The sequence below is a fragment of the Amblyraja radiata genome, chromosome 3, assembly GCF_010909765.2.
Source record: "Amblyraja radiata isolate CabotCenter1 chromosome 3, sAmbRad1.1.pri, whole genome shotgun sequence".
NCBI lineage: Eukaryota > Metazoa > Chordata > Chondrichthyes > Rajiformes > Rajidae > Amblyraja > Amblyraja radiata.
In genome coordinates, this window is record NC_045958.1 from 22,251,196 (window position 1) to 22,273,788 (window position 22,593).

Genomic DNA, 22,593 nt, shown 5'->3' on the forward strand with positions numbered 1-22,593 from the left:
GTCGCTCTGTGGCCTAACATCAATGGGCTGGCGGCCTTGCTCGAGGTTGACTTTGAGCCCCATCGTGGGGCCATGGACTTACCATCAGAAGCCTGCGATCCCTTGCCTGGGATCAACGCTCCAATCGCAGCCTGCGGATTTCACCATCGAGGAGCTCGCAGTCTCGGGTAGAGACTGATGTCGGGAAGCTCCAAAGTCATAGAAGGTTCGACTAGCCCCGACCCGGGGTCCGATCGCCCGGTGCGGGGGAGCTGAGATCCCCCGATGTGGGAGATTGATCACCCCAACGCGGAGGGCTCAACCACCGGCTACAGGAGCCAAGATCGGCCTGACAACGGAAGGCTCGAGGTCCCCGACCGCGGGAGAACAAAGAAGGGAAGAGATTGAACTTTTTTTTGCTTTCCATCACAGTGAGGAATGTTGGGGAGTCGCTGTGGTGGATGGTCATGTTAAAAATTTGTTTCGGCGTCTTGTTGCTCTTTATTGGTATGACTGTACGGCAAAGAGAAGGGGGAGAGGGTGGACAATAAATGTTAGACATTTTCATATTTTTTTACAGATCACCGCAATGGAGAAATGTGTATCATTGCTTGGATGTCTGGAGCGCCAGTAAGAGACTGGTTTCCAGAGGGCTAGTATGGACATTGTGGACTGAATGGATTCTTGGAAGCAGTTGAGTGAGTCATGGCTGGTGAGCTGGCAGTTCACTAAGTCATGGCTGGTGGGCTGGCACCTCAGTCACTTACAGCTGGTGGGCTGGCAGTTTACTTACTCATGGCTGGTGTGCTGGCTGCCCAGTCACTCATGGCTGGTGTGGTGGCAGTTCACTCAGTCACCCCTCCTCCCTTCACCCCCCCTCCCCACTCTGCTCCTTGACATTCCGATCCCCCCCACGCATTCAGTCCATCTCCCCTCAACCTCCCCCCCATGCACTTAGTGGCTCTCCGACAGCGCAGCCATTCCTGCCTATTAGGTTCCCATTGTGATGAAGAACATGGCAAGTGGAAAAAGGATTTATTAAAGTTTAAAATATGAATGACTCTTAAAATATAACAACAATTTAAATGTTAAAGATGAGATTTATTAAGTTATTTCTTGTTGTGTCTCTTGTTGTTTTCTGCTGCTCTCAGTCTCTTTGCTGTTAATAAAAAAATAGACAATTTTAATATAGAGAGATTGGGCGGTCAAATTTTAACAAAGAAAATCTGAGAATTTACCTCAAAAGTCATCATAGAGTGCAGGGCAGCAAGTCCAATCTCACAGCCCCCCAAGCAGAGTGCAGGCCGTAAATCCAATCTCACAGCACTTGAAGCGGAGTGCAGGCCGCAAATCCAATCTCACAGCACTCCAAACAGAGTGCAGGCAGCAAGTCCAACCTCACAGCACTTCAAGCGGTGTGCAGCCCAGCAAATCCAATTTGACAGCATTTCAAGCAGAGTGCACACACATACACTCACACACACATACACTCACACAGACTCACACACACACACATACACACACACAAACACACACACACATACACACACACAAACACACACACACACACACACTCAGAGACTCACACACACACACTCACACACACTTACACACACACACACACACACACATACACTCACACCCACACACACACATATACACTCACACACACACACATACACTCACACACACACATTCACACACAAATGCACTCACACGCGCACACACTCACACACACTCATTCAGGAACAGCTTCCTGACAGCCATCAGGCTATTAAACATAGCGAATAAGCTCTGAACTACAAAATACTATATTATTTGTACTATTTGTTATTTATTGAACACTCACACACACACCCTCCACCTTACACACTCACACCCTCCACCTTACACACACACACCGTCCACCTCACTCACTCACACACAAACTCTCACACACACCCACCTCACACACACACACTCACTCACACAGACACACTCACACACAGCCAAACACAGGCAAACACACACACAGACACACACACAACCACACACACACACACACACACAGCCACACACCATATATATGGCAGTAAACTCTCTTGAGCAGGACTTTTGAACTAAACACACTCGGATTTAACAAATAAACCATTTCAGTTTCAAATACAGGCAGGGCAGCAGGCCAAACAACTCGTTCATTTTCATCAAGGGCTAACAAATCATTTATTCAAGTACATTGCACACTCACAGTTGAGTTGAGTTGATCCACAGCAGAATGAGAGTCTTGGCCTCTCACTCGCGATCTTGCAGACAGACTGAGTCATGTACAACATCCAGGCTTTTATAGCCCCGCCCCCCGCCCCCCGGAAGGGGCATGACCTTCATGGCGGTGATTGACAGGAGAGAGAATCTCAAGACTTTTTAAACACTAATAACTCTTTTATTTGTCATCGATGGGAAAATTCCTCAGGGCCTGATCAGCGGAGGAGGAGGAGGAGTAAGATGGCCAAAAATCACAGCCGTACGTGGTAGCGTTTTTTTCTAAAATCAATGCACAGCGCAAACAGGAAGTGGTCAAGATGAGACTTTTAATTATAAAGATGTACAAAGTCATAGCTGGATCTGATGTCAATCTTAAATATATACTGTAATTGTATCTGACAAAAGCTATCTGCTATCGTCTCACACTTTAAAATATTCAAAGCCCTTTATCTTATTCAGTTATTCATTGTATATTTTGAAATTCAACAATCACTCTAGATGAACTGATCTTACTAACTTGATCGGGTTTTTTGAGGTGATGAAGGTGATCATTGAGGATTGGGTGGAGGACATTGTCCACATGGATTTTAGTAGGGCATTTGATGATGGATTCAGAACTGGCTTACTGATAGGGGACAGAGGGTTGTGGTGAAAGGACAATATTCAACCTGGAGGTCTGTGACCAGTGGAGTTCAACTGGGATTGGGACCTCTGTAGTTTATGACATATATAAATGACTTGGACGTAAATGGAGATGTTTGACACAAAAATCTGGAGCAACTCAGCGGGACAGGCAGCATCCCTGGAGAGAAGGAATGGGTGACATTTCGGGTCGAGATCCTTCTTCAGACTGGAACTTCAACCAGTCTGAAGAAGGGTCTCAACCTGAAACGTCACCAATTCCTTCTGTCCAGAGATGCTGCCTATCCCGCTGCGTTACTCCAGCTTTTTGTGTCTATCTTTGGTTTAAACCAACAACTGCAGTTCCTTCCTACGCAGTAATGTAGATGGGTTGGTTTTGCAGATAACTCCAAGATTGCTGGGGTCACAGACTGTGAGAATGGCGGTCAAAGTATACCATGGATTATAGATCAGCTACAGAATTGGGCAGAGAAATGCAGATGGAGTTTAACCTGAACAAGTGTGAGGTGCTGCAATTTGGGAGTTTGAATATAGCATACTCTAGAATACTCTCTGTAAGTAGAGTGATAAAGAAGGTATATGGTGTGCTTACTATCATTAGTGGGGCATTAGTAGACACCTACTTCGACGGAGATGCGACTTTCTTCCTTGTCACTTCTTCGCCTCCCTCCTCGCGGCCTTACAGCTGGTTTGGTGCGGCCTTTCCCGGAGTAGGGCCCAGAGCTTCAGAGGCGGCACAGCGGGGCCTTTAACATCGCGGGGCCAGAGCTTCAGCGGCGGCGCAGCAAGGACTTAAACATCGTAAAGTCAATGTAATTTAGTAATTTGTAACCATTGGAATCTTCCAACAGGGGTGTTAAATTATATCAGTATCATATCTCTGTGTCCTTCTGTGGAAAGCCAGCAAAATTAAAAAAAGAAATTGCACCACATCATTTCTACAAAGTTTCAACTGATCTTCTGCTAGGTTTCATCAGAAGAAAGGGGAGCCTTCACAGAAATCCTATCTTGAACACCTGGGAACTTCAAGGACCATGTGCTATCAAACATCGGGAAACTTCAAGGACCATGTGCTACTGATTAGCCCATAATTCAAAATAAGAGTCCAATTCACAACATGCTGGAGTAACTCAATGGAACATGCAGCATCTCTGGATAGAAGGTGAGTGACGTTTCGGGTCGGGACTCCCCCTGACCGAGAGCCAGGGTAGAGGGAGACACAGAAATAAGAAAGGGTAAGGAGTGAAAATTAGACATCAAAGGAGATGAAATTCAAAGAACATGTAGAATAGATCATTGTTAGCTAGGAGAATGATACAACGAAGCATACAAGAAAGACAGCATTTTGTGTCTAACTTCGGTGCAAACCAGCAGTTCTTTCCTGTACAATTCACAAATACAGCCATCAATCCAAACATCAGCACTCAAAGTATCACAATTCATTTGTAAAAGCCCAGAAGAACCGCAGTGACACAATTCCTTTAAAAACATTTTTAAATTAAAAAAAACATAAAATAAAAGTAGTGCCAGTCCGATCAATAGCAGTCAGTTAATTAAGTCACATTTACATTTTGAGGAATCATAAAGCAATACGGCAGTGAATATGCTGTTTCTGGAAGTGGGTTTGCAGTAGAGAACATCCATTCAGAGGCATAAAGAACATAATGAGGGCATTCTTCAAGGGTTATGGAATTATTGTGCTGACTGCCGGGATTCTTCCAGTAAAGGCAGGCCATTTGTTTATATCACCACGTCAAAAGGTGAAGCAGGTATTCCATCATAACGAATGTAAAATACCAGGGCAGGAGTTACTGATTATGGAAGAGACTGTGGAGAAAGCCAGGAGGTTAAGATAGACCAGCAATAGAAAGTGACAGCTGGTCAGGGAATTCATCTAGGACAAGAGTTCTGCAGTGAAAGGCAAAGTGACCTTGAGTCAGTGAAAGTCTATTTTGAGTTGACCAAAATGGTTTCTTAGCCTTCTCCGAACATAACCCGCAGTAACCTGTCTGAATGGTGTAACAGATCTGGTTACTGAAGTTCCATGACAGCAGTTGTGTCACACAGGAACTGACAAAGTGAGATGCAGACCTCTTTTTGCTTCTCAAAGTGAGCTTTTATCGATGGAGTCCAGCATAGAGCAGTGAAATTAATGTTACATATGGGTTCAGTGCTAAACAGCAGATCATTCAAATGCTACTTTTAAGAATCGTGACATGACTTTGATACATCTTTCATCTAGAAATTGCTTCAATTCAGAGTTAATGAGATCGGTAAAGAATGCTCTCTTCTTAACTATACCTTTGTTTATTTGCTGTTACAAGCACCAACACAAAAGAACCTGCATTGATTAATAATGATTATCAGAGATGCATTCAAGAGACTCGAGTTGAAAACACACCACGGCAACTGTGGAATATTAACTTGGTGAATTTAACCACTATGATAACATAGTGATTAAGTTAAGTGAGCAGCATTGAGAGGTCTCAATCTCTGGATAGAGACACAACTCATACCTCACCGTGGCAGCCGGAAACTTAAAAGTAAATTAATCTACAATTAACAGTTAGTAATGCAATTAACAGTTAGATACAAAATGCTGGAGTCACTCAGCGGGACAGGCAGCATTGTGGAGAGAAGGAATGGATAACGTTTTGGGTCGAGACCATTCTTTCAGACTGAGAGTCAGGGAAGAGGGAGACATGGAGATATGGAAGGGTAAGGTGTGAAAACATGAGATTAAAGGGGACAAAGTTCAAGGAAAATGTAGAATGGATCATTGTTAGCTGTGGGGAAGGCGACAACAAGGTATACAATCAGTAACATTTAATCAGAACAGTGAAATTAGTTTAAGAACTAGCATGGGGGAGGGATGGAGAGAGAATGAAAGCAAGGGTTACTTGAAGTCAATGTTCATACCGCTGGGTTATAAGCTGCCCAAGTGAAATATGAGGTGCTGTTCCTCCAATTTGCATTTGGCCTCCCTTTGACAGTGGAGGCGGCCAGGGACAGAAAGGCCATTATGGGAATGGGAGGGAGAGTTAAAGATTTGAGCAACCGGGAGCAGGGGCGGAAAACCCGGGGGGGCCAGAGGGGACACATCCCCCCCCATGTTTGAGTGGTGGGCAACATCCCCGCCAGGTTAACCTGCCTGGGCTTGCGGGAAATATGGCCAGCGCGGAGAAGCAGCGCTGGTATCCCGTCAGTCCAGACAGGACTGTAGTTAACCCGGTAAGACAGGCACAGTTGAGCTGCATTTAGTGCTGGATTGAGCCTCCGAAGCCTCGCGCGCGCGTGTGTGTGTGCGCATGCGTGCGCGGCCGCCATAAAATTGTGTCCCCTGTCCCCTCCATGCTTTGATAGTGAGTTCCGTTCTTGACCGGGAGATCACATAGGCCTAGGTGGACTGAGGTGTTCAGCGAAACGATCAGCGAGCGTTTGGTCTCGCCAATAAATAGGAGACCACACCTGGAACAGCGGATGCATGAGGTTGGAGGAGGTGTAAGTGAACCTCTGCCTCACCTGAAAAGTCTGTTGGGGTCCTTGGACAGAGTTGAGGGAGGACGTATAGGGCCAGGTGTTGCAGCTCCTGCGGTTGCAGGGGAAAGTATCTATGGAGGGGTTGGTTTGGTCTCTGCGGAAAGCGGTGAAGATGGGAAGATGTGGCTAATGGTGGGATCCTATTGGAGGTGGCAAAAATTTCAGAGTATTCTGTGCTGTATGCAGTGGCTGATGGGGTGAAAGGTGAGGACTAGGAGGACTCTGACCCTGTTGCGACTGGGGGAAGGGGGAGCAAGCGCGGAGCTACGGGATACCGAGGAGACCTGTATGAGAGCCTCATCTATGATGGAAGAGGAGAACCCCCATTCCCTAAAGAATTAGGACATTTCAGATGTCCTGGTATGGAACACCTCATCTTTTATGCAGAACAGATGGAGGGATTGGGAGGAGGGGATAGAATCTGTCACCAGAGTTTGTCTGTTTCAGAAATATCTTTCAAGGAAAGAAATTCACCATCCTTACCTGTCTGGCCTAAATCTATCCATCCATATCTCTATAATTATAAAACTCTGACTGTGTGTGTGTGTGTGTGTGTGTGTGTGTGTGTGTGTGTGTGTGTGTGTGTGTGTGTGTGGGTGTATGTGTGTATAATCACATCTTCTCGAAAAAACGATGAGCTAACGGTAAAATTTCCACATATTCCGATAGAGATTTATCCCCTGGAGTCTGAAATCACCTTGCCTGAAAATTTTGTGCTTTATTTCTCGAGTTATTTATGAAAATGTTCACAAATCCGATAAAACTTTGAAAATAAACCGGCTCTTTCGCTGATGACGTCACAATGAATCTGATTGCTGCCGTCTTGCTCGCACCCCTTCCCCCTCTCTCCCCTCCCTCTCTCTGTCCCTCTCTCCCTGCCCCTCTCTCTCTTCCCCTCTCCCTCTGTCTCTACCTCCTTCCCTGTCTCTGCCCCTCTTTCTCTGTCTCCGCCCCTCTCCCTCTGTCTCTGCCCCCTCTCTCCACACCCCCTCCTTCTTCCTCTAGATGCGCTTGCGAGTTGGGGGCTATGCGTGAGTGGATAGGGCGGGGATGGGGTAAAAGGAGCAAATTAATAATATTAATATACTATCAAGGGTGGTGGTTAGTGTTTGTGTGGTGATGGTTAGTGTGTGTGTGTGGGGAGGGTGGTTAGTGTGTGTGTGACGCCGCAGGCCGCCCCCCCCCCCCCCCCCTCGGCAACCGCACGTTGAGGTGACGGGATCCAACGGGTCCCACTTGGTCTAGTAACTATTAAAAGACTGATCTTACATGTGTTTTTATTTGTTTATTTGTTTGTGTGTGATCACATCTTCTTGAAAAAACGACTAACGGTAATTTTTTTACATATTCCAGAAGAGATTTTCCTCCTGGAGTCCAAAATCACCTTATCTGAAAAATTCATGTTTTATTTCTCGAGTTATTTATGAAAATGTTCACAAATCCGATAAAACTTTGAAAATAAACGAGATGGTCTTGCTCATGGAGTCACAATGGGTCTGCTGCGCGTGGCCTGTGCTGTGTTCCACACGCTGCGAGTGACGTCACCCCCCTCTGCCGAACTTGCAGTCCTTTGGTTGACGCCTGCTCCCCCCGCTGCTCCCCCCGCCCCCCTCCACTCCTCCTCCTCTCCCCCTCCTCTCCCTTATCTTCTCTCCCCCTCCTCTCCGAAGCCCCTCCTCTCCCCCTCCTCCTGTCACCCCTCCTCCTGTCCCCATCTCCTCTCCCCCTCCTCCTTACCCAAGCCCCTCCTCTCCCACCCTCCTCTCCCATTCCCTCTCCTCCCTCTCCCCCCCTTTCTCCCCCTCCCCCCTTTCCTCCCACCCCTCCATCTCCCCCCTCTCTCTGTCTCTTCCCCTCTCTCTGTGTCTCTGCCCCTCTCTCTCTGTCTCAGCCCCCTCTCTCTCTACCCCCCCTCCCCCCCTCCCTCTTCCTCTCTAGACGCGCCTCTGACTTGGGGGCTATGCGTGAGTGGATAGGGCGGGGATGGGGTATAAGGAGCAAATTAATAATATTAATATGATATCGGGGGGGGGGGGGCGATTAGTGTGTGTGGGGGGGGGGGGGGTGGTTATTGTGTGTGTGTGGCGGGGGTGGTTAGTGTGTCTGTGATGCCGCAGGCCGCACCCCCGCAACCGCTCGTTGAGACGGGACCCTACGAGGCCCACTTGGTCTAGTATATACTAAAACTCTGATCTTGTGCTCTTGTGTGCGTGGTTTTTCTATATGCGCAAAAACGGTACGCGATAGTGCTACGATTTCTCGTCAGCTCACTCACTGATCTCCTGTGCTGCAAGTGTATCAAGTTTCGTTCCGATCGGTGGCATACTGTAAAAGTTAGCGAGGTTTAAAAATCATAAAAAATGCACGCGCGCAGATCGATCTCTCCTGCCAGTCAGTGCCACGCGGATTGGTCTCTTCTCCTGTCACTTCCCGGGACGGTCCGCCCCTTCCTGCACCATTGCGTCTTTACTGTAGCTGAGGATGACTGGCAGAGATCTCCAGCCAGACACAATTTTCGGAGGGACCGGAAGCGGCGCAGCGATGTCTTCAAACGGAAAGTGGAGAGTCTGATCCCAGTGGAGGAGAGTGTCCAGCACCCGCTGTGTCCCAAATGTACCGCCATCGCAACGCCCCACAGCTCCAGCCCCTTCCCCTCTGGTCTCCCTTGCTGGCTCCTGCCTGCCTCCCCCATGATACCCCGCCCCCCCCCCCCCCCCATGGCTCTTCCCCTGTCTTTTCTCCGAGCTCTCACCCCCCCGTCCACACCCAACGGGTCCCACTTAGTCTAGTGTGACATAAGACACAAGGGCACGGTTGCCTCTTAATTGCCCTCTAGTTCTGGCAATCAGGAATAAATGATTAAAAATTCACAAAGTGCTGGAGTAACATAATGGGTCAGGCAGCATCTCTAGAATACATGGATAGGTCAGGTTTTGGGTCTGGTCCCTTATTCTCGACAAAGGATAAATACTGGCGTCGTCAGGTGTCATGAACAAAGAAAAATGTGCAATAATGGAGAATCAAATTAAAAAAAGATAAAATGGGTCTCAGTAATGCTGTCAATAAAACTACCATAAGGCCACGTTTGTAGATGACACCACTGTTTTGGGAGGATCATGAACAATGATGAGTAGAGTAAAGGAAGGAGATAGACAACTTAGTAACACGGTGTCAGGACAACAACCGGATAGTGTCTCGAATGCACTGAAATGAAACACATGGATTCATGCAGCACTCGATCAACACGTGCATGTCATTTACTACCCAAAAGATTATTTCTGTCCACAGCTCCTAGTTTCAACCTATTGTGCGTAGTCTTCATAAAAAGGAATGGTATAAACATTCCATTATTCCTTCTTGTCATCCAGGTTCAAATGAAGCAGCTGAGAGTCAGTAAAATAGTGCAGAAGCTCTCACCACACAAGGGTTGTAGAGATATTCAGAACTCTACATGAATAGTCAGGAGCACAGAACAATTCTGCATATTACCATGGGATATATGTCTTCAGAAATCTTGACGGAGGGGTTTAAGCCTTGTTAATCCAGTTAACTTCTAGAGTTGAATGGAAGTAGCTGAACCAAAAACATTACTTTAACACTAATTGGATGGAACACAGTTTCAACCAAAATATAAATGTTTGTATTCACAGCCCATATAGCAGGTGAGCTCACACAAACAGGAGGTAGAAACCATTGTAGATGTTTGCAGAACCAAGAGACGTGGTGACAAAATCCAGAGTTTCACATAGCCTGTGATCTCTGATAAAGATGAATAATGATGTTGAACCACCCATTCTGTGTTGTGCCCAATGGAAATTTCAGTGAAATTCAATTCTTCACGCTGCCTCAGGAAAGCAGCTAACATAACAAAGGACCACTCACACCCTGACCATTCTCTCCTTCCCTCTCCCATCGGACAGAATATACAAAGGCTTGAAACCATGCACTAACAGATTCAATTACAGCTTCTTTCCCACTGTAATAAGACTCTTGAATGGACCTCTCATATGCTAAGAATGTATTCCTGGTTTTCCAATCTACCTAATTGTGGTTCTTGCATTATTTTCTTATCTTCACTTTCTCTGTAGCTGTAACACTATATTCTGCACTGTTTCCTTTCTCTTATTGCACTAGCTTTTGTACTCATGTATGCTGTGATTGCACTGGCCTGATCTGCCTGCAAAGCATGGAAAACAACGTTTTTTATTGTGTCTCAGTACACATGTCAATAATAAACTATTATTATATATTATATCAATAAATAATGATAGTTCCAATTCCAAACTGTGCTGTCATAAAAGTAAGACTTCCTTTGGGTTCAAATCGTGAATGAACAGTTCAAAAATGAATTCAAATTATAACCTATAAGATCAGGAAGTCTCTGAAAAGCAGTTGATAGAGAATTAATTTTTTTAATACACATATTTATGTTTTTTTACAGCCCAGTTTTGAAAGAGTAAAAGGGGCATAGACAAGAAAACTTGTCTTTATAAAAGGGAAGAGGAAGCAGTGTAATTTATCTATATAATTGGATGGAGCTGTAAGTGTACCCAAATCTGCAACGTTCCATCTCACTTCCAGAGAAGGATTCTGGTGGAAGCCTCTGATTGGTGGAAGAGGATCAGAGGAAGCAGCTGATTGGCTTGTATCCCGGGTAAGGCTTTATTGTATTTGGATAAGGGGGGGTGAATGAGGGCCAGGGCAGTTTACTGTTCTGGATGTCAGATGTGGGAGGTCATGGAGTCTGAGTGCTCTCCAGACGTCCACATCTGCGCCAGGTGCGTCGAGATGGGGCTGCTAAGGGACCGCGTTAGGAACTTGGAGCAGCAACTCGATGACCTCTGTCTGCTCAGGGAGAGCGAGGAGGTCATAGAAAGGAGTTACAGGGAGGTGGTCACTCCAAGACCACGGGAGACAGACAACTGGGTCACAGTTAGGAAGGGCAATGGGCAGAGGCAGGGACTGGTGAGTACCCCGGTGGCTGTACATCTTGAAAATAAGTACTCGTGTTTGAGTAAGGGTGGGGGAGACAGCCTACCTGGGGGCAGCGACAGCGGCCGGGCCTCTGGCACAAAGACCGGTCCTGTTGCTCAGAAGGGTAAGGAAAAGAAGAGGAGGGCAATTGTAATAGGGGACTCTATAGTCAGGGGGTCGGATAGGCGATTCTGTGGACGCAGACAGGAGTCCCGGGTGGTAGTTTGCCTCCCTGGTGCCAGGGTCAGGGATGTGTCTGAACGTGTCCAAGAAATCCTGAAATGGGAGGGAGAGGAGCCTGAGGTTGTGGTGCATATAGGTACCAACGACATAGGTAAAAAAAGAGAAGAGGTCCTGAAAGAAGAATTTAGGGAGTTAGGTAGAGAGTTAAGGAGAAGGACTGGAAAGGTAACAATCTCAGGATTACTGCCTGTGCCACGCGACAGTGAGAGTAGGAATGGAGCGAGGTGGAGGATAAATGCGTGGATGAGAGACTGGTGCAGTGGGTATGGATTCAAGTTTCTGGATCATTGGGACCTCTTTTGGGGAAGGTGCGACCTGTACAGAAAGGACGGGTTGCACTTGAACTCAAGGGGGACCAATATCCTGGCGGGGAGATTTGCAAAGGCTACTGGGGAGACTTTAAACTAGTATGGTTGGGGGGAGGGACTCAAATTGGGAAAGCTAGCAGTCAGTGTGTGAAGCAGGAGGCAGAGAATGGTAGCACTCCGACCCAAAATGTAGGGGAGAGAGAAGAAAAAGAAAATAATCAGAGAATAAGAGAGGGTGGGTTTCTTAAATGTGTATATTTTAATGCTAGGAGCATTGTAAGAAAAGTGGATGAACTTAGAGCCTGGATTGACACCTGGAAGTATGATGTTGTGGCGATCAGTGAAACATGGTTGCAGGAGGGCTGTGATTGGAAACTAAATATTCCAGGATTTCATTGCTTCAGGTGTGATAGAATTGGAGGGGCAAACATAGAAACATAGAAACATAGAAAGTAGGTGCGAGAGTAGACCACCAGGTCCGTCGAGCCCGCACCGCCATTCGCTCATGGCTGAACACTAAACAGACACACTTACCCACAAACAGTAGACACAAGACACAGAACACAAGACACTACCCTCCCCTTTATACCGCTATCACCCCTCTCCACCCCAAGAACCTCGCGATCTCCTGGGGGAGGCAAAAAACCGGATAAAAACCCAGGTCCAATTCGGGAAAAAAATCCGGGAAATTCCTCTCCGACCCCAATCCAGGCGATCGACACTTGTCCAGGAGATCACTCAGGTCTTACTATACTAACCATACCTAGGTCCATATCCCTGCCCTCTCCCCGTAGCCCCTTATCCCCTTGGCAGCTAAAAAACCATCTATTTTAGTCTTAAATATATTTAAAGTTTCTGCTTCCACTGCTCCCTGGGGCAGTGAATTCCATAAATTAACCACCCTCTGGGTGAAGAAGTTCTTCCTCATCTCAGTTTTAAAAGAGCCCCCCCTTATTCTGCAACTATGTCCCCTAGTTCTAGTTTCCCCGATCATTGGGAACATCCTCGGTGCATCCACCCGATCAAGGCCCCTCACGATCTTATATGTTTCAATGAGATCGCCTCTCATTCTTCTAAACTCCAAAGAGTAGAGTTCCAGCCTACTTAACCTTTCCTCATATGTCAATCCCCTCATTGCAGGAATTAATCTTGTAAACCTTCGCTGCACTGCCTCCAGGGCTAGTACATCCTTTCTTAAGTATGGACCCCAGAACTGTACACAGTATTCCAAATGTGGTCTCACTAATACTGTGTACAGCTGCAGCAAGACCTCCGTGTTTTTATACTCAATCCCCCTAGCAATAAAGGCCAAAACTCCATTGGCCTTCCTGATTGCTTGCTGCACCTGCATACTAACTTTTAGTGATTCATGTACTAATACCCCTAGATCCCTTTGCGTTGCATTACAACGCAGCTCCTCCTCATTTAGAAAATAACTTGCCCTATCATTTTTTTTCCCAAAGTGAATGACTTCACATTTATTAGTATTAAATTTCATCTGCCAAGTTGTTGCCCACTCACCTAGCTTATCTATATCCTTTTGCAGACTCTTCCTATCCTCCTCATCCCCTACTTTTCCTCCCATTTTTGTATCGTCCGCAAATTTTGATATATTACACTTGGTTCCCTCCTCCAAATCATTTATATAAATTGTGAACAACTGGGGTCCCAGCACCGACCCTTGCGGAACCCCGCTAGTTACCGGTTGCCATCCCGAGTATGAACCATTTATCCCCACTCTCTGCTTCCTATTTGTTAGCCAATCCTCTACCCATGCTAATATATTACCCCCAATCCCATAATTTTTTATTTTTAGCAATAGTCTCTTATGTGGCACCTTGTCAAAAGCCTTTTGGAAGTCCAAGTATACCACATCCACCGGTTCCCCTTTATCCACCCGGGTTGTTACTTCCTCAAAGAATTCGAGCAGATTCGTTAAACAGGACTTCCCCTTCACAAAACCATGCTGGTTCTGTCCGATGAAGTCATGTTTATCCAAGTGCCCCGTTAGTGTTTCTTTAATAATTGTCTCTAACATTTTACCCACCACCGATGTTAGACTAACCGGTCTATAGTTACCCGCCTTCTGTTTACTTCCTTTTTTAAATATAGGTGTTACATTGGCCATTTTCCAATCCACTGGGACCGTTCCTGCCTCCAGGGAGTTTTGGAAAATTATCACCAATGCATCCACAATCCCCACCGCTATCTCCCTCAAGACCCTTGGATGTAATCCATCAGGCCCAGGGGATTTATCCTCCTTCAGTCTCATTAATTTCCCTAATACCACCTCCTTGGTGATCTTAATAGTATTTAGCTCCTCCATTCCTACCGCCCCCTGTTTATCCAGCGTTGGAATATTTTTTGTGTCTTCTATGGTGAAGACTGATACAAAATACTCGTTTAATGCCTTTGCCATTTCCATGTTCCCCACCAACAACTCTCCAGTCTCACCCTCCAATGGACCAACGTTCACCTTAGCCACCCTTTTTCTTTTTATATAGCTATAAAAACTCTTACTATTAGTTTTTATGTTGTTCGCTAAATTCCTTTCATAGTCTATTTTCCCCGTCTTAATTAATCTCTTAGTTATTTTTTGCTGACCTTTAAATGCTTCCCAATCCTCTACCCTCCCACTATCTCTGGCTACCTTATATGCCCTTGCCTTCAGCCGAATACTATCCTTTATAGTTTTACTGAGCCATGGCTGACTGTTCTTACCCTTACCCCTTTTTTTCTTCATAGGAATAAATTTTTCTTGAAGGTTATACAGTAGATCCTTAAACGTACACCACTGCTCATGTACCGTCTTATTCTTGAGTCTGCTATCCCAGTCAACTTTGATCAGCTCAGTCCTCATACCTTCATAATCCCCCTTATTTAGACTAAGCACCCTAGCCTGAGTTTCAACCTGCTCCCCTTCTATTTGAATATGGAATTCGACCATATTGTGGTCACTTGTTCCCAACGAGTCCCTAACTATGACATTTTTAATTAATCCTGCTTCATTACACAGGACCAGATCCAAGATTGCCTCCCCCCTTGTCGGTTCTGTGACATACTGTTCTAGGAACCCGTCTCTAATACATTCTATAAACTCTTCCTCTAGTCTACCCTGCCCAGTTTGGTTTGCCCAATTAATATGAAAATTGAAGTCCCCCATGATTACAGCAGTTCCCTTTTTACATGCGTCAACTATTTGCAGATTTATGTTCTGACTAACAGCGTCACAGCTATTTGGAGGTCTATAAATTACACCCACTAGTGTTTTTTTCCCCTTATTATTCTCTATCTGTACCCAAGCTGTCTCACTATCCTGATCCTTCAACGCAATATCCTTCCTCTCTATTGCCGTTATTCCCTCCCTTATTAAAAGGGCCACCCCTCCTCCCTTTCTTTCCTGTCTATCTTTTCTAATTGTCGAGTACCCCTCTATATTTAACTCCCAGTCCTGATCCCCTTGCAGCCATGTCTCCGTAATGGCCACGATATCATAACTATATATACTTAATTGCACCGTTAATTCATTTATCTTATTTCGAATACTCCGTGCATTTAGATAAAGCACTTTCAAATGATTTTTACTACCCTTCCTTTCCGTTTTTGCCCCTTTTACATCTAGAGCTTTATCTTCACACATTCTGGATCCTCCTGTCACATTTTGATTTTCCGCTTCCCCACTGATACCCTGCTCTATTTCCTCTACCCCTGCCGTTATTACCCCCCTTGATACCTCCCCCCCGCTACTTAGTTTAAAGACCTCTCTACTGCCCTAGTTATATGATTTGCCAGGACCCCAGTCCCAGCACCGTTCAGGTGAAGTCCGTCCTTACAGAACAGATCCCCCCTGTCCCAGTACTGGTGCCAGTGGCCCAAGAAACCAAACCCATTATTCCCACACCAGTCTTTGAGCCACGCATTTAGCTTTTTAATTTTACGTACCCTCGCCGATTTGGCCCGTGGCTCAGGTAGCAATCCGGAGATCAGTACCCTCGAGGTTCTGCTTTTTAATTTATTCCCTAACTGCTCAAACTCCTTCAGCAGATCCTCCTTCCTCGTCCTTCCTATGTCATTGGTCCCCACATGGACCACGACCATTGGATCCTCCCCCTCCCTCTGCAAATTTCTCTCCAGTATCGCAGAGATATCCTTAACCCTAGCACCGGGTAGGCAACACAGCCTTCGGGACATGTTCTGCTGGCCGCAGAGAACCTTATCTACCCCCCGAATAATACTATCCCCTATCACTACGGCATTTCTTCTAACTCCCCCCTCTTGAATGGCCTCCTGATCCACGGTGCTGCAGCCAGGTTGCTCATCCCTCCCACAGCCCCTGATCCCGTCCTTACATTGAGTAAGAGCCTCGGTCATGCTCGTCAGGGACAACGGCTGTGGCTCCTGCCGCATCTCCTCCTGGTTCCCCCTACCTGCCTCGCTTATGGCCACACCTTCCTTTCCTTGCTCACTGCCTACTGAATTAGTTAAACTGGTCGGTGTGACCATCCCCTGGCACAAAACATCCAGGTAATACTCCCCCTCCCTGATGTACCGCAGCGTATGAAGTTGGGTCTCCAGCTCATCAATGCGGAGCTGGAGTTCCTCTAGCCTCAAACACTTACTGCAGCTGTAGGGATCTTCTACATCAATGGTGTCGACAAATTCCCACATCTCGCAGTATTGGCACATCTCCTGACCGCCCATCTTATATAGGTAATTAACTGGTCCTGTTTAAGAATCCCCTACTGTATTGATACACCCCTTATTTATATAATCCTACCTCCTATAAATGGGAAAGTACTCACCCCAGCCGTAAATTACCTACTGGTTTGGCTGTCTAGTGGTAATTCCGTCCGCTCTTCCTGTCTGGTCCACTGCTCCCTTGCAGTGCGATGCAAACCTCTTTGCCTCTGTTAGTCTCTGTTAGTCTCTCGAGCCGCGGCTCCGTCCGTCCTCCCTCGGCGACAGCACCTGTGGCACCGCGGTCGTGACGTCCCTTCCGTTCCTGCAGAGCCTTCCTGTCCTGGGCGGAGTCTGCAGCTAACTGTGTGCTCACGTCCGTTAAATCAAATATAGTATATAGCAAGAGGTGGAGGTGTTGCATTGCTTATCAGGGAAGATATTACAGCAGTGCTTTGGCAGGATAGATTAGAGGGCTCGTCTAGGGAGGCTATTTGGGTGGAACTGAGAAATGGGAAAGGGGTAGCAACACTTATAGGGGTGTATTATAGACCGCCAAATGGGGAGCGAGAATTGGAAGAGCAAATATGTAAGGAGATTGCAGATATTAGTAGTAAGCACAAGGTAGTGATTGTGGGAGATTTCAATTTTCCACACATAGACTGGGAAACACATTCTGTAAATGGGCTGGATGGGTTGGAGTTTGTAAAATGTGTGCAGGATAGTTTTTTGCAACAATACATAGAAGTACCTACTAGAGAAGGGGCGGTACTGGACCTCCTGTTAGGAAATGAGATGGGTCAGGTGGCAGAGGTATGCGTTGGGGAACAGTTCGGGTCCAGTGATCGCAATACCATTAGTTTCAATATAATTATGGAGAGGGACAAAACTGGACCTAGGGTTGAGATTTTTGATTGGAGAAAGGCTAACTTTGAGGAGATGCGAAAGGATTTAAAAGGAGTAAATTGGGACAGTTTGTTTTATGGGAAAGATGTGGAAGAGAAATGGAGTACATTTAAAGGTGAAATTTTAAGAGTACAGAATCTTTATGTCCCTGTTCGGTTGAAAGGAAATCGTAAAAATTGTAAAGAGCCATGGTTTTCAAGGGAAATTGGACACTTGGTTCGGAAAAAGAGGGAGATCTACAATAGTTATAGGCAGCATGGAGTAAATGAGGTGCTTGAGGAGTATAAAGAATGTAAAAAGAATCTTAAGAAAGAAATTAGAAAAGCTAAAAGAAGATATGAGGTTGCTTTGGCAAGTAAGGTAAAAGTAAATCCGAAGGGTTTCTACCGCTATATTAATAGCAAAAGGATAACGAGGGATAAAATTGGTCCATTAGAGAGTCAGAGTGGCCAACTATCTGCAGAGCCAAAAGAGATGGGGGACATATTGAACAGTTTCTTTTCTTCGGTATTCACCAAGGAGAAGGATATTGAATTATGTGAGGTAAGGGAAACAAGTAGAGTAGCTATGGAAACTATGAGGATCAAAGAAGAGGAAGTACTGACACTTTTGAGAAATATATAAGTGGATAAGTCTCCAGGTCCGGACAGGATATTCCCTAGGACATTGAGGGAAGTTAGTGTAGAAATAGCAGGGGCTATGGCAGAAATATTTCAAATGTCATTAGAAACGGGAATAGTGCCGGAGGATTGGCGTACTGCGCATGTTGTTCCATTGTTTAAAAAGGGGTCTAAGAGTAAACCTCGCAATTATAGACCTGTTAGTTTGACGTCAGTGGTGGGCAAATTAATGGAAAGAATACTTAGAGATAATATATATAAGCATCTGGATAAACAGGGTCTGATTAGGAATAGTCAACATGGATTTGTGCCTGGAAGGTCATGTTTAACTAATCTTCTTGAATTTTTTGAAGATGTTACTCGGGAAATTGATGAGGGTAAAGCAGTGGATGTTGTGTATATGGACTTCAGTAAGGCCTTTGACAAGGTTCCTCATGGAAGGTTGGTTAAGAAGGTTCAATGGTTGGGTATTAATGGTGGAGTAGCAAGATGGATTCAACAGTGGCTGAATGGGAGATGCCAGAGAGTAATGGTGGATGGTTGTTTGTCAGGTTGGAGGCCAGTGACGAGTGGGGTGCCACAGGGATCTGTGTTGGGTCCACTATTGTTTGTCATGTACATCAATGATCTGGACGATGGTGTGGTAAATTGGATTAGTAAGTATGCAGATGATACTAAGATAGGTGGGGTTGCGGGTAATGAAGTAGAGTTTCAAAGTCTACAGAGAGATTTATGCCAGTTGGAAGAGTGGGCTGAAAGATGGCAGATGGAGTTTAATGCTGATAAGTGTGAGGTGCTACATCTTGGCAGGACAAATCAAAATAGGACGTACATGGTAAATGGTAGGGAATTGAAGAATGTAGGTGAACAGAGGAATCTGGGAATAACTGTGCACAGTTCCATGAAAGTGGAATCTCATGTAGATTGGGTGGTAAAGAAAGCTTTTGGTGTGCTGGCCTTTATAAATCAGAGCATTGAGTATAGAAGTTGGGATGTAATGTTAAAATTGTACAAGGCATTGGTGAGGCCAATTCTGGAGTATGGTGTACAATTTTGGTCGCCTAATTATAGGAAGGATGTCAACAAAATAGAGAGAGTACAGAGGAGATTTACTAGAATGTTGCCTGGGTTTCAGCAACTAAGTTACAGAGAAAGGTTGAACAAGTTAGGGCTTTATTCTTTGGAGCGCAGAAGGTTAAGGGGGGACTTGATAGAGGTTTTTAAAATGATGAGAGGGATAGACAGAGTTGACGTGGAAAAGCTTTTCCCACTGAGAGTAGGGAAGATTCAAACAAGGGGACATGACTTGAGAATTAAGGGACTGAAGTTTAGGGGTAACATGAGGGGGAACTTCTTTACTCAGAGAGTGGTAGCTGTGTGGAATGAGCTTCCAGTGAAGGTGGTGGAGGCAGGTTCGTTTTTATCATTTAAAAATAAATTGGATAGTTATATGGATGGGAAAGGAATGGAGGGTTATGGTCTGAGCGCAGGTATATGGGACTAGGGGAGATTATGTGTTCGGCACGGACTAGAGGGGTCGAGATGGCCTGTTTCCGTGCTGTAATTGTTATATGGTTATATGGTTATATAAGTAATATATTGTGATCCTGTTGGGCAGAAGTGGTACAACTATTTTGTAATAATTTAACAGTAACATTGACTGGAAAATGCAAGGGCTTGAGGACTCAACATGTGTATTCATTGAATGTTCTTACCTTGCAAATAAATTAGCACTTTTCTGAATGTATAAATCTTGTGCCTTATTGTATTTTTTCAAACATTGTCATTTACTTGTAAAGAAGGATGAATTAGAATGACGAGCAGTAGTCCCCATAGGGGCACCGTGGTATAGTTAATGCAGTTTAAAAAATTGCTTTCTGCAAATTAGCCAATTTTGTATCCACACTTTTGCTGTCACTTGTGCTTTTATTTTTGATAACAAATCTATGATGTAGTATTTGTTATTTGTATTTTGTAATTGCAGGTATAAAATCTCATTAACCATTACTTAAATGAGGCTTTAGAAGTCCCCAGTTGCTCTAGGGCATTAAAAATCCATTACGTAGTGTGAAATTGGAAATTGTATAAAGAATAGAGTGTAACTAAAGGTGATGGGTCACTAATGAGACAGTTATAATTTTACAACCAACAGGCATTTTTCCTGGTTATCTTCTGGTATTGTGCAAACATAACCAAGTTTAATAAATGTATGCCCATGAATTTTTGTGCTCATTGTTATTCATTTAAAAAAATTAGGATAATTTAAAATAGTTTCCAGTTCATTTGGCAGAAAGGTTCAAGCAGACTGCTACAATATTTATGCGAACATCCCTTCTGTGAATGATCAATATCTCCATCTGAATGTGCTGTATTGGTGAAGTTGTTAAAATACCAAAGTGAATCATTGAGTTTGAAATTAGAGGCACAGGATTATAAAAGTAAAGGGCCTGTCCCACTTACGTGTCCTTGGCACGCAAATTACGCGATCTCTTAGTCGCGTTGAGCCGAGACGATCGAGCGAAGGTCGGGCGCGATTACATGCGTACGCACAGCCGTATGGAACGCGTGACGTCATTTAAAGATGGACACAAAGCTGGAGTAACTCAGCGGGACCGGCAGCATCTCTAGAGATAAGCAATGGGTGACGTTTCGTGTCGAGACTCTTCTTCAGTCTGAAAAGAAGGGCCTAGATCCGAAACATCACCCATTGCTTCTCTCCAGAGATGCTGCCGGTCCCGCTGAGTTATTCCAGCATTTTGTGTCTATCTTCAAATTTCTTGGCCCCGCTCTGGGACTAGAAGTGGGGGCGGATCCGGACCGCAACGGCCGTGAGCCTCAGGCTGAGTTCGACGATCGTTTGCCTGCTTTTGCTGCTGTTGGAGGTGAGACGTTGCGTCGCGCCAGAGTCTTGGGCTGTCCCACTTTGGACGTCAGTTCCGCGACAGGCCGTTGGCGCGCGAAGATTTTGTTCACTGCAAGAATTTCGGAGCTCCGCGCGATGTCGGGACCAGGCCCGCACAACTCCATACCCCTCCGCGCTTCTAAGTGGGACCGGCTCCGCGTGGCTATACGGTGCCCGTACGCCTCAAGCGACCACGAGGTCGCGTAATTTGCGAGCCAAGGACGCGTAAGTGGGACAGGCCCTTAAGGGACTTGCATGATTACAACACACAAGGCCATTTAGCCCATTGACACAATGCTGCCTCTTCAAAGAGCAAACCCGTTAGTCACTCTCTCCATTATTATGCCAATTACTCCTGTGCCAATCCAATTCCACACTGAAAGCAGCTTAATTATGTTACAGGAAATTATTTCAAGATCACAATTAATCTCAGAGTAAAACAGTATCTCTGTCCATTATGTTAGACCATAGCCTTGAACATCTGCTAACAGGAACAGCTTTCTTTGATTAGCCCTAAAATACTCATAGCGTTGTACACCCTATCATTAATTAGCTTAGCCATGGCATGTATGTAGTGGGCTAAAGGATAAGGAAAGTACAGTTATGAACCTTTTTTTTAATTCCCAGACCAGTGTTGCACTGTTAAAATCTTTTTATCCCAACAGTGTCCAGTAATGGTCAATCCAAAGTCATCAGTCAACATGGTCTAATTTACCAAATGGTGCTCCATAAAGAACCTTGCATGGGGAATTTGAGATGAATCGGATGGGATTGTACAAGGACCTAAGTTGTTGATTGTGAATGGTGGAATCATCTGAGCCTTGTGAAATAATCCTGAATGGTCATTATTGCATTTCACTCTGTGGTTTACATTTTGAATCATGTACTAGCATTGCTAAGATGCAGAGCTAAGAAATCTAATTTATTCCATATCTATAGGTTTATTTCCTTCTGTATGTTCCTGAAAACGTTTCCAAGCCTTTGTTACTTCTTGACTTGACCATGTCAATTGTGTTTTGGCTTACCGTTCAACATTACCCTGTTCCTTTCTTCACGGACCAAACCTTAAGGGCCATCACATGGTTGCCTTGTCACACCTCCCTACTTTTTAAATACTAAACATTTACTAGTTATATATTTTTAAAGTTTAGTTTAGAGATACGGTCTTAGCTGAAGTATTATAGTCAATCCTTAACAGCAAATACTTGGAGAATGTCAAATCTTTGATCGAGTGCAGATGATTTACTGAAATTACACCAGGAATGAGAGAGTTCCATTATCTGGAAATTACCTGGTTTTGTTCAGTAAATCAGAGAATTTCAAGGGGAGACTTAATAAAACTATACACAATTATGAAGAGTTTCAATGAAGGAATAAAAAAACAATTTGATTGATAGAAAGGCTGTTAATTCTAGGATGTAAGTTTAAAATAACTGCAAAAGAACCAGCAAGAAGGAAAAAAAAATCAAGCAGTGTTTGCCCTGGGAGGAACTGCCTAGAAGGTGGTGTAAGCAGATTCAACAGTAACCTTCAAAAGGGATTTGGATATATGATGATGTAT